The sequence below is a fragment of the Bison bison genome, unplaced genomic scaffold, assembly GCF_000754665.1.
Source record: "Bison bison bison isolate TAMUID 2011002044 unplaced genomic scaffold, Bison_UMD1.0 scf7180017864155, whole genome shotgun sequence".
Classification (NCBI taxonomy): domain Eukaryota; kingdom Metazoa; phylum Chordata; class Mammalia; order Artiodactyla; family Bovidae; genus Bison; species Bison bison.
Genome location: NW_011494727.1, coordinates 1,757,918 through 1,766,495, shown reverse-complemented (window position 1 = coordinate 1,766,495; position 8,578 = coordinate 1,757,918).

Sequence of the window (8,578 nt, the reverse complement as noted above, 5' to 3'; positions counted from 1 at the left end):
CTGTTGTGGTTGCCACACCCACACGCTCTCAGCGTCACCAGCCAGGCTCTGCCCAACACTCTAACCAGCACCCCAGCCACCCAAGGTCATGCCCCAGACGCCACCGCCCTCCTGGCTCCCGGGCGAAGCTGCCAACACAGCACTCCCGCCACAGTCTGTAATTTGAACAGGACCTCCTCCCAGCCCGACCGCTCCTGGCCTTCTGCACCCGAGACGTACCCACTGTGGGAGCTGCCCAGAGAGGAGTGGTCTGTTGTCCATCAAACCCCTGCACCTGGGCTGCCTGCAGGAGAGGACTGAAGTCCCCGCTAGGCTGAGCCTGAGCACCATGGGGGCATCAGAGGCCTCTACTTAGCCCAGAACTAGGGAGACTGCGCCCCCTTGTGGCCAGGAGCCACCCAGCACCTTGGTCTTCCCAGTTCAGTTCAGTTCAGTTGCCCAGTTGTGTTCGACTCTTTGCAACCCCATGGACTGCAGCACGCCAGGCCTCCCTGTCCATCACCATCTCCCGGGGCTTACTCAAACTCATGTCCATCGAGTCGGTGATGCCATCCAACCATCTCATCCTCTGTCGTCCCCTTCTCTTCTTGCCTTCAATCTTTTCCAGCATCAGGGGCTTTTCCAATGAGTCGGTTCTCCGCATCAGGTGGCCAAAATACTGGAGTTTCAGCTTCATCATCAGTCCTTCCAATGAATATTCAGGACTGATTTCCTTTAGGATGGACTGGTTTGATCTCCTTGCAGTCCAAGAGACTATCAAGAGTCTTCTCCAAACCCACAGTTCAAAAGCATCAATTCTTCAGCACTCAGCTTTCTTTATAGTCCAACTCTCACATCCATACATGACTACTGGAAAAACCATAGCTTTGATTAGATGGACCTTTGTTGGCAAACTGATGTCTCTGCTTTTTAATATGCTGTCTAGGTTTCTTCCAAGGAGCAAGCATCTTTTAATTTCATGGCTGCAGTCACCATCTGCAGTGATTTTGGATCTCAAGAAAATAGTCTGTCACTGTTTCCATTGTCTCTCCATCTATTTGCCATGAAGTGATGGGACCGGATGCCATGATCTTAGTTTTCTGAATGTTGAGTTTTAAGTCAGCTTTTTCACTCTCCCCTTTCACTTTCATCAAGAGCCTCTTTAGTTTCTCTTCGTTTTCTGCCATAAGGGTGGTGTTATCTGCATATCTGAAGTTTTGATATTTCTCCCAGCAATCTTGATTCTAGCTTGTGCTTCATCCAGCCTGACATTTCACATGATGTACTCTGCATATAAGTTAAATAAGCAAAGTGACAATATGTAGCCTTGAGGTATTCCTTTCCCAACTTGGAACCAGTCTGTTTTTCCATGTACAGTTCTAACTGTTGCTTCTTGACCTGCATACAGATTTCTCAGGAGGTGGGTCAGGTGGTCTGGTATTCCTGTCTCTTGAAGAATTTTTCAGTTTGTTGTGATCCACACAGTCATGTCTTCCCAGACTATGAAAATTTGCACTGTTAATTTGGGGGTGGTGGTGGTGGTGTGTGTGTATGTGTGTGTGAGCTCAGTTGTGACCAACTTTTGCGACCCCATGGACTGTAGCCCGCCAGGTTTCTCTGTTTATAGAATTTTCCAGGCAAGGATACTGGAGTACGCTGCCATTTCCTTCTCCAGGAATCTTCCCAACCCAGGAATCAAACTCATGTCTCTTAAGTGGTCCTAACTAGCAGATGGGCTCTTTACCACTAGTGCCACCTGGGAACTTTTATTTTTATTTTTTGGCCCAGTCACATGGCATTCAGAGCTTCCCTGCCCAGGGATCAAACCCACATCCCCTGCATTGGAAGCTCAGAGTTCTAACCGCTATACCACCAGGGAAGTCCAGGGAAGTTTTTAAAAAGGAAATAACAATTTTGAAAAGCTGAGAACACAAATCACTTAAGTGGGTATCTCAAGGAAACTTGTGGTAAAGACTTTGGGGAAAAAAATAAAGCAGACTCTTGGAAAAAACTATTTAGAATTTCCAATGCCAAAGTAAATTTTTCTGACTGTAATTTCTTTTACATTTATCTGCTAAGGCAGGAAGATGTGATGTCTGAAAATTGTTGTTTTAGGTGCTTTCCAGTTCTATGCAGTCTTCTCATGTTCCGTGTTCTTATGGAACATGCCTCCCACTTCTGTGATTCTTAACAGCCCTGTCAGGCCAGATGGATAGTAAAGAGCTCCTCTTCCCCACATTCCTCAGCTTTGAAAACTCAGTTTTTCACCTACATAGTGTTTGTTTGCAACGGGGGCAAACCTCTGAGCATCTTTACAAGCATTTTTGTCTATGATACGTAATACCCTGTATAGATGCTCATTGTTATTGCTGGTAGTGTTTGTGGGGGAGGAGAATGGCGATTAAAAAACAAAACAAAACTAGGAGACAGATCCTGATCTCAGGGGCCTGTCTACCTTAGGCACAACACACACACACGACACAACTTGCAAACAGTCAGAAATTAACAGCAGGGTATCAACTAAACATAGGAGTGCTGAGAGCAGTCATCAGAGTGAGTGGAAGGCTGAAGGCAGGGCACTTGCTGGAGATATAGTGTGAGGGGAGTCTGGTAGAATGCCAGGCCCGCAGACTGAGGCTGTCTGGGCTTGGATAGATGTTAAGGAGGCCAACATGGACTTTCGTAGTGGTTCAGTGGTTAAGAATCTGCCCACCAACACAGTGGACATGGGTTTGATCACTGGTTGGGGGACTAAGATCCAACCTGTTACAGGACAACTAAGCCTGTGTGCCCCAACTACTGATCCAGGGCCCGGCAGCAGCAACTACTGAAACCTGTGTGCCCTAGAGCCTGTGATCTGAAACAAGAGAAGCCACCGCAGAGAGAAATCTATGCACTGCAACTGGGGAGTGGCCCTCACTCCCTACAACTAGAGAAAAGCCCTTGCAGCAACAAAGACCCAGCACAGCAAACAAAAAAATAAAAAGAAGACAGTCAGATGAACCAAATAGCTGAAGACATCAGGCCAAGAAAGCCCTAGTGGTCTAGTGGTAGGAGAGACTCCATGCTCCCAATGTAGGGGGCCTGGGCTCGATCCCTACTCAAGGAACTAGATCCATGCATGCAACAACTGAGAGCTGGCCAGCTGCAGCTAAAAGGCCCTGCAGCCGCAACCAAAACAGCACAGCTAAGTAAGTAAGTGAACAATATTAAGGAAGCCCGAGGCAGTCCTCCTACCACCCCAAGTTCCAACTTTGTAGGACCATCTCTACATTTGGATTCCACCAGGCTTCTTAACCACTCAGGAGGCAGCCCCTGCTCACGACCAGAAGGATTGTCTATTACCCTAGGCAGTTGCCCACCCACTGCTTTTGAAACAGCTCCCAGTTCATTCTCTGGGCGAGATTTTGCTGTCAGCGATGATCTCAGCATTTGGACCTATACCTGTCTGGATCTGGCTAGTCCCTGGATGACCCAGTGAGATTCTGTGATCTGGCTTCTGGACAGACCCAACTTTGCTCCTGGCCTCAGGGTGGGGGGCAGGGCATGATTCGGGATATTTTTGGCTCTTGGTAACAGACACCCTACTCGAGCCGGTTGAATCAGTGAGGACGGTTATTGTGTCACTTAATAGGAAGTCCCACAGGAGGGTGGTCTCCAGGCAAGCTGATACAGCCTCTCAGTGAGGACGGAAAGACCAAATTCATGCGCCTCTTTGTTTACTCCTTCCCTGACATTGGAGTTTGTGCCATTCTGACCTTCATGCATGGAAACACCTGCTTGCTCACAGCCTTACCAACAGAATGTATTGTCAAACATTTGGAATTCTGCCAATCTGATAGGGGAAGAGTGGTGTAACAGTGTCATTTTAATTTTAAGTGCTCTTACGATGAGCGAATTGAGCTTTTTTTCATATACTTAAGGGCTACCTGTTTTTCCTTTTCTGTGACCTTTGTCTACACTCCCTTGCTCATTTTCCATTCAGGTTGTTGACCTTGGATGGAGGTTTTTTTCCATCTCTCTGCTCTGGCTTTTTCAGGGCTTTCTTCCTGCTCAGGGTGGAACCAAGAGGGCAGCAGCAGCTTCCCGACCTTGAAATGTTGGGAAGTGTCACTTTCTGTTTGTACCTAACCCAATTCTATTTCCCAACCCCCATCTCCCTTTTCTGTTTCTTCTTTGTTTTCTTTTTTGTTGTTGTTTTTTGTTTTTGCGGCTGCACCAAGCGATTTGCAGGATCTTAGTTCCCTGACCAGGGCTGGAAACAGGGTCCTCTGCCGCGGAAGCTCCGAGTCCTAACCACTGGACTGCCAGGGAAGTCCCATCCTGTTTTTCCTTTGGATAAGAAGAGACTGACTTGCCTACTTTGCTTTGCAGTGAGGAGTGGCCATGAGACACAGTCCTGCCCAATGAGATGAAGGTGGGAACATGTGAGGGACTTTTGGGGAAAGATGTGGTTAGAAAAAGCACAGGTGTCGGGCTTCCCTGCTGGTCCAGTGCTTATGAATCGCCTGCCAACGCAGGCGGACATGGGTTTGAAGACCCCGCATGCCATGGAGGAGCTAAGCCCATGAGCCACAACTACAGAGCCCACGCTCTAGAGCCCTCAAGCCAAAACTACTGAAGCCGGTGTGCCTAGAGCCTGTGCCCCACAACAAGAGAAGCCCCTGCAGTGAGAAGCCTGTTCTCTGCCAGCTAGAGAGTAGCCAGAGAAAGCAACGAAGACCCAGCACAGCCAAAAATAAGCTAAAAAAACACAGGTGTCATGGGCATAGCCCCTTTCTTCCTGTTTTAATACGGACAGAATGGCTGGAGTGGCAGCCTTCTTGACACCATAAACAAAGACAAAGACAGTCACAGGAATGTTGATCCTTGTATTACTAGAACCACCAAACCAATGCCAGGAACCACCTACCTCCAGACTTTGTATATAGCTCACTGAGTATCTTCACTCCTAAACTATATTTGTTGGCGCGTAGGTGGAAGGAGGTATGTTCTGTTACCTGCTGATGAAAACATCTCTAACCAGTGCATTGTGGCTTTCTCTTAGCAGAAAAAACTTTCCAGAAGTTCACCCTTCCTCATTCCCTGGACTTTTCCTCAGGATATTGGTCACACTGGTCCCGAACCAACCAACTCAAGGGGCATAGGATTTCCCTTAGGCTGATGGGGTCACTCATCACTCCTGGGCTGGGGGCAACATTCTCTGAGGCATATGAATGCAGGGAAGAGAGGTGAAAACCAGAGGCAAGAGGCTTGCGGCATTTTCAGAAACCAAGGGGGTGAGAAATGGCTGCTCGGTAGCCAGGCACGGGGTCTCCTGCAGTGAGGGAGACAGTGGCCTCAGCTCGGGACTGTGCCTGGGGGAGCGACTTGTGTGTTGCCTCCGTGGACCCGCTGCCCTGTCATCCTGCTCTAGGGCACCGCTGGGCTCCACCTGTGAGCAGAGGTTTGCAACCTGTCCCACCTGTCCGGCAATCAGGTCTTGTAAACCAAGAATGCACAGTTACATGAGCTACATACACTTCTCTCAGTGAGGTCAAAGAAATAGCTGTATTCCTTTAAGACAAAAACTTTCCTTGATAAATGAATAGATTATATTAGTTTATAAAGTCCGTGAGGACAGGGGTGTATCTTTCTTGTTTTCTGCTATACCTCTAATCCCCAGCAATTGGTTAAAATTGTTGAACAGAACAGAGTTTTTGGACATAGTTTTTTTTTGGGGGGGTGGGGGGTGCCAAGCGGCATGCAGGATCTTAGTTCCCTAACCAGGGATCGAGCCCGTGCCCCTTGCATTGGGAGTTTGAGTCTTATTTTTAAAATATTTGTATTTATTTATTTGGCTGCACCAGGTCTTCGTTGCAGCACGAGCAATCTTAGCTGTGCATTGTGAGATCTAGTTTCCTGACCAGGGATTGAAACTGAATCTCCTGCTTTGGCAGCACAGAGTGTTAGGCCAGTCTTAGATCACCAGGGAAGTCGCCAACATAGACATTGACATCAATCAACCCACTAATTTGGGGGCTCTGATAATTCAATCTGCTACCATCTGACTGAATGATACTGGTATCTGCTCTGTATCTGGTGCTCCACCACCAGACAACAATAAGAAGTCTGTTTGGAGACCTACTAAATCCAGGATATCTGCTTTTAGCATTTCAAGCCAAGGGTGCTATGGAGCTGGGGATGATGAACACATTCTGGCTCCCAGGAATCATCGTTTCCTTTTCCGGGCCTTCCCAAATCACCCCTTTATACCTGTTCAGCCCTCTGGCTCAATGTTTGAAGTCCCCATTTTCTTCCCTTTTAAAATCAAGAATGGCCTTTCCACTCTCTCCAACCCTCCAGCTCATTTTCTGTTGGAATATTTCCAAGACCACAGGCACTGACTCAGCGTCCCATTTCTCAGTGGGAGGGATATAATTAGTCCAGGCCAAAGGACCTTGGGGGCTTCCCTGGTAGCTCAGCTGGTAAAGAATCTGCCTGCAATGCAGGAGACCCCAGTTCGATTCCTCGGCCGAATCCCAAGATGCCTGGCGGGCTACAGTCTGCTGCTGCTGCTGCTAAGTCGCTTCAGTCATGTCCGACTCTGTGCGACCCCATGGATGGCAGCCCACCAGGTTCCCCCGTCCCTGGGATTCTCCAGGCAAGAACACTGGAGTGGGTTGCCATTTCCTTCTCCAATGCTACATTCTATGGGGTCGCAAATAGTTGGACACGACTGAGCAACTAAGCACAGCTCGCAGCACAACAGACCTTGTTTCAAGGAGCTAGAGGTTCATTTACAAACTCTCCAACCCACCTTGGGGATAGCTAAAAGCTAGTTTCTCCCTGAGTTGCTCGCACACTTCTCCAGGTCTGAAAGGCAAAGGTCCCATTGCTGACAGGTTCTGACCTTCCAAGATTCCGCTCCCAGCATCAAACGCAGGTCTGCTCTTCCTTTCATCTCTTTGCTCTAAACAAAAGCTCCTTTTCATTGTCCTCCCTGGATTCCACTCCCAGCATCTAGTGTAGGCCTGCTCTTCCTTTCATCTCTTTGTTCTAAACAAAAGCTCCTTTTCATTGTCCTCTCTGGCAATGTTCTATTGCATTTGTTTATTTCCTCCATTATAAAAAATAATATAAGCTCAGGGACCAGTGGTTAAGACTCCAGTGGTCCAGTGGTTAAGACCGTGCTGTGCTTCCAGTACAGAGGGCAAGGGTTTGATCCCTGGTCAGGGTACTAAGATCCCACATGCTGCACAGCATGGCCCAGAAAAATAAATAAATAAATAAATTAAAAGGTAACTTAAAAAAAAAAAAAAGGTAATATAAGCTTATAAGCTCATTTAAGAAAATGTAGGAAATCTAGCTGGGCTTCCCTAATAGCTTAGTTGGTAAAGAATCTGCTTGCAATGCAGGAGACCCCGGTTCGATTCCTGGGTCGGGAAGATTCCCTGAAAAAGGGATAGGCTACCCACTGCAGTATTCTTGGGCTTTCCTTGTGGCTCAGCTGGTAAAGAATCCACCTGCAATGCAGGAGACCTGGGTTTGATCCCTGGGCTGGGAAGATCCCCTGGAGAAGAGAAAGGCTACCCACTCCAGTATCCTGGCCTGGAGAATTCCATGGACTGTAGAGTCCATGGAGTCGCAAGAGACTTTCACTTTCAGAAAATCCAGCTAAGTAGGAAGATGTAAGGAAAACATACTTCCCCTTTTACCTAAAGTCAAGCACAGTCAGTGACAAGCTGTTGAGGCAAGGAATATTGTCGTGGTCTGGGCGCGGGTTGGAAAAGAATTTCCAGACGTGAGACAGAATGAGAGGGAGACGTTGTTAGAACACTGGACCAGTTCAAGGGATAACTGATATTGAACAGCGGTCCTTAGTCCACTTTTATACCCAGGGTACAAGGAGTGGGATGGGGTCTTGCGGGTCATTTGCTGATTGGATGAGGGATGTATACTGGGTGGGGGAAGAGTAAGGCAAATACCTTCTCCCTGTAGGGTAAGAGGGGAGACAGGTTATATTGCTCAGGAGGACCCGAAATCTGTTAATAGTTACAATGTGGGGGACGGAAGGACGATAAGGGCTGGTTTTTCTGTTCCTGCATTCTAAGACCCTCCTTGGTTTTATCTGCTCTTTAGTCCTTGGGTTACCACAAATATGGCTTTATTTGGAAAGCCCACAGATGGAGAAGATGGCAGACTAAAGTCTCAAAATAACCATCTAGTTGAGGTCTGGATGCCTGATTCTTTTATAGAACCAGAGAAAGAAACGATGAGGAACTAAAATCCAAAGGCAGAATAAAGACGGAGAGGCAATGAGGAAGTAAATAAAAAGGGCTATCAGTCTTGCAAAACATCTCCAAGAATGGCCAGCTTTGGGGACGGGTGTGTTAATCTCTTCTTTCATGCAGCCAGTCACAGGTGGGCAGGGTCAGATTGAGAAACCTATATGCAGGTCTGGAAGCAAGTTAGAACTGAATGTGGAACAACAGACTGGTTCCAAATAGGAAAAAGAGTACGTCAAGGCTGTATATTGTCACCCTGCTTATTTAACTTCTATGCAGAGTACATCATGAGAAACGCTGGGCTGGAGGAAGCATAAGCTGGAATCAAGATT